The sequence below is a fragment of the Myotis myotis genome, unplaced genomic scaffold (genome assembly GCF_014108235.1).
Source record: "Myotis myotis isolate mMyoMyo1 unplaced genomic scaffold, mMyoMyo1.p scaffold_m19_p_6, whole genome shotgun sequence".
NCBI lineage: Eukaryota > Metazoa > Chordata > Mammalia > Chiroptera > Vespertilionidae > Myotis > Myotis myotis.
Genome location: NW_023416368.1, coordinates 94,368,117 through 94,372,734, shown reverse-complemented (window position 1 = coordinate 94,372,734; position 4,618 = coordinate 94,368,117). Strand labels below are relative to the sequence as shown.

General features: G+C 51.6%; 1 pseudogene; it reads left to right on the top strand.

Moving 5' to 3' along the window:
* Positions 1–1,447: 1,447 nt before the first annotated feature.
* Positions 1,448–2,654, top strand: LOC118658575 (annotated as a pseudogene).
* The last annotated feature ends 1,964 nt before the right edge of the window (positions 2,655–4,618 follow it).

Sequence of the window (4,618 nt, the reverse complement as noted above, 5' to 3'; positions counted from 1 at the left end):
TGTTGTATTGCCTGAGCCGCAAAATATTCATTGTGGGCCGCATGCAACCCATGGTCCACGAGTTTGACACACTTAGTCTAGAACCTTTAGTGGCTTCCTGAGGCCCTACACATTGCAGCCTCTGCTGTAATCTCCCACTGATGTTCTCACCTCCCTCAGCTCCAACCCCATGGGACTCATCTCTATTCCTCCAACTCGCCAAACTTATTCCTGTATCAGGAACTTTGCTACTGTTCCCTCTGCCTACAGTGCCTTTTCTCTATGCCTTTTGGTTAATTTTGCCATGTCTTTAGGGACGTGGTCCCTCACCACTCTCCTCCTGACCCAAGTCCAGGCCAGCCTGGGTTCAAATCCAGTTCCATCACTTCATTGCTGTGTGACCTTGGGCCATTACCTTGATCCCTCTGTGTCTCAGTTTCCTTATCTGAGAATGAGGTAATAATAGTACCTGCCTCACAGGTTTGGGTGAAAAATAAAGGAGGTTATTATTTGTAAAGTGATTAGAACAGTGCTGGGCACTTAGTAGTCATGCGGGTAGCTAATAATAATAATAATAATAGTTATAGTTATTATTCTGTACTTTTCTGTGACCACTGGGAGATTTTTTTTGAGGATAATAACAGGATAAAAATCATTTTATATGCATTCAATCAATAACAATTAGGTGATATAAGAACAAGGTTTGAGCAGCATCAATTTGTGAGCATACAGGCCTTGTTGACGTCTTGGGATGGCTGTCAACCTCCTCTGTAGTCGGCAGCTTCTCATCCTTGAGATGAAGGCTAGTGTCAGAGACAAGGGTAGATGTCCATTCATGGTTAGGTACCTGAGAAGGTGAGGTCCCTTTAACACTGCTGGAGAGTCTTTCATTAATGTCTTTCCCAATGGACAAAAGTATCTCTGGGGTGTTGTTGTCTTTGAATCTTTTTCTCCTGGGAGTACCATGAAATGAAGGTTACTAATTTGTTAGTTACTATGATGCAGAATGTCTGCCTTTTAGTTTTCCTTATATTTTGGAAACAAAAGATTTAAAAATCAACGATATTTTGGGTCCACGCACGCCCAGCAGTGGCGGCAGCTGCCGGCGACACTGGTGTGTAATGAGGGCCATGGCAACACTGTGAGCCACAAGCCGTGCAGCAGGGCAGTCCGTGCCCAACATGTGGCTCCAGCCCGCATCGCGCTGCTGAGGAGGCACTGGCCACCCAGCTCGGCCGTTCGGCCACTGGGCCACGGCAGAGGCCGGGAGCTGGGAGCCATGAGATCTGAGGTGGTGGGACCTGTCAGCAGAATGTCTCCTCCCCTGCGTGCGACTTTGAGGCCACTGAGATGAGTCCCGTGGCCTGGCCCTTGCAAGTACCCACATCTTACCAGCCAGGAGTCCGCCAGGTGCCATGGCGTCTGTCCAGCAGCAGTCACGGTGGAGAGGCCAGGGTACAACAAACTGATGGACTTTGACAAGACAGGAGGGGAAGGGGCGTCAGAGGAGGGCAGGAGAATGTGCAAAGCTGGTGGCCGGACCATCCACAGCGGCGGCACACGGGGACCAGTTGGGGGTCCTGATGGTGGGCCCCAACTTCCGGGTCGGGAAGAAGATAGGCTGTGGCAGCTTCGGGGAGCTCGGCTCAGAAAGAATCTCTATACAAATGAATACTTAGCTCTCCGATTGGAGCCCATACGGCGTGGGAGCCGCAGCCGTGCCTGGAACACAGCTTCCACCCGCAGCTCGGCTCACAGAGGGTGTCCCTCCGGCCCCTCTGGCCCGCGCGGCAAGTACAGCGCCATGGTGCTGGAGCTGCTGGGCCGGCCTGGAGGACCTATTCGGTCTGCGTGACCACACATCACGCTCAAGACTGTGCTCATGATCGCCATCCAGCTGATCACATGCATGGAGTGTGTGCACACCAAGAGCTTCTTCTGCCGCGACATGCAGCCGGAGGACTTCCTGGTGGGGCGGCCGGCAGCAAGCGCAGCATGCCGTCCGCATCATCGACTCTGGCCCGGCCCAGGAGTACATGGACCTGGGACCAAGAAGCGCAATCCCTGCCGCGAGCACAAAAGCCTGAAGGGCACAGCGCGCTCCATGAGCATCAGTACACACCTGGGCAAGGAGCAGAGCTCCTGACAACCTGGAGGCGCTAGGCCACAGTCCATGGGCTGCCTGCGTGGCAGCCTGCCCTGGCAGGGCTCAGGGACGTGCTCAAAGAGCGCTACCCGAGATCGGGGACACCAAGCGGGCCGTGCCCGTTGAGGTGCTCTGCGAGAGCCACCGGGAGGAGATGGCCGCCTACCCGCGCTATGTACCTGCGGCGCCGGCTTCTTGGAGAAGCCTGACCAGGCGACCTGCAAGCTCGCCACAGACCGCTTCGCCCGCAGCGGCTTCGTGTTGCACTGCGAGCACGCCTGGGCGGGGAGCCCCTGCCCAGCCCAGCGGCACAGCTCACACCCACCTGCCTGGGCAAACTCAGCCTAGGGGCAAAGCCCAGCAAAAACAGGGCACTGGACGCCAGCAACCAGAGCTGAGTGCGGGCGACCCCACTGCCGGTCACTCCGACGCCCCATCACAGCGCCTGCGGAGGCAGAGTGGCGGATGGCGCCAGTGCTGCTGTTTCTTCAAGAGGAGCAAGAGGAAGTCACCGCAGAGGCACAAGTGACCCTGGCAGTGGCTCCCACACCCTCCGCTGCGGTTTCTGGAGGAGCTCGTCCGGTGGCCCACAGCCAAGACACAGACTGTGGTCCGGAGCTGCTCACCCCACGTGGGTGACTTCCTTCACATAAGACTGTGGCCGAAATTTCTCCTGTGTCCAGTCCTCCCTTCCAAGAGCATTAACTATTTAAAAGGAGGAAAAGAAAACACCGCCTGCCCTGCCCGCTCTGCCAAGTCTGCTGAAGTGAGTGTGAGCTGGCGGCCCCGGCGCTGTCCAGCTTGCCCGCCCCATTAGTCTACCTCGTCTCCCCCTATCCAAAGGCCGTTTTCCCTAGGGGGCGCTGTGGGGCATTGCTGCCAGGGGTGAGCCCACCCCGGGCCTCCCTAAACCTAAGGGGAAGGCGCGGTGGGAGTGGCACCCCAAGCAGAATGCTGCACCAAAGCTTGGGCGGCATGGCCCAGGTGTTCCTGCTGCACCTGCTCCTGGAGCCGGGGGCAGCCGCCTGTGCGGTCACTAGGCTATGGCTGTGCGCGGGTGTGAGGGCGTCTTGGGTCTGAGCCACTGGAAACAGCGCCTTAAAGTCCCGTCTCAGCCCGCAGGAGTGGCAGAGGCCAGGCAGCCACAGTCAGGTGGGCGGAGCCGCTGGGGCGTTGGCGGTGGTGTGTGCATCTAGGTGTTGCTTTACAAAGTGTACAGAAATGGCACCTCTGTTTCTCTGATGCTTTGTGGAAGCCATACAACTTAGGGGCTTTTTAAAAAAAAATAAAGGAAAATGAAACAAACCAAAAAAAAATCAACAATATTTTAAACAGAGTCATAAGAATAGTTATTCTCAATTCATTTAGTCCCATAACTATTTTTGTTTATCCTGGTTATTTGCCAGTATTTTTGAATTCAGTTATTCCTTGAAGTTTCATAAATCTTCATTCAGTTCAAAGATATGACCTGTTTAGAGGCTGCAGTTTAGAGTAGGTCAGAGTCCTTTTCATGGATTTTTCTGAAGCTATAATATACCTTGGCTCATGCATGAGGTCACCTGACTGCTGAGAGTCTTGCTTGGGCCCTTCCTGCATTGCTGGCTGACTCTCGATCCGAGCTCATAGTCAGCCCAGGGGTAATGGCTGTCCCTCCTCACCGAGGCCGCCGCAACTTGGCAGCAGGGTGCACCTCCTCAGGAGAGGGGGTCCATTTTCTCTGTGGTGACAGATGGTATCCTGGACAAGCCCGCAAATTGTTAGAAATAAGGCAAACCCCGCAAGTCAGGGGTTCTAGTAGAATACAAAATATACTCTGGAGCCAGGCAGCAGGCAGACACCTTTACTTCTATGTGGAAGAGTGCACATACATCCCACTGGGAGATTTTATGTGTTTATTAAAACAGTGAAGCATTGCAAACCATGAATTACAATAATTTTCATTGGCAAGTTCCTCCATGGACTCTAGTACTGAATTTGAATAATATCATTAAAGTGGAGACTTATCTTTTTATTTATTTTAGTTTTTCAGCTTTATTGAGAACCATAATTGACAAATAAAATTGTAAGATATTTAAAGTGCATGAAATTTATTCTTTTAAAATTGTTTCTTATTTTAACACTAAAATGTGTCAAGAAAATAAGATGTTCCATCAGTGGTACGATGTAGTGGCTTCCCAAATTGTACTGTTTGCAAGTATTTCAGTTTCATTAAAATTCACGTAGTTACTGGACAGTTATTTACATAAAATGTTATATCAGACATTAATAAAATTTTTACCATCTGTATTTTAATGCCATTATTATTATTTGTTTCATTTCATGATTACTGTTGGAGATAAGTTTATTTTATAGGAAGGAGAAATTTAAATACTTTAATGCACCGGGAATACGGCTGATATCACAATGTCTGTTGCATGAGCCCATGAAGGAGGGTGCAATTACACGCATCTTCCACCAGAGGCCGCTGTTCCCAAGCCGAGGGCCGCAGATAAA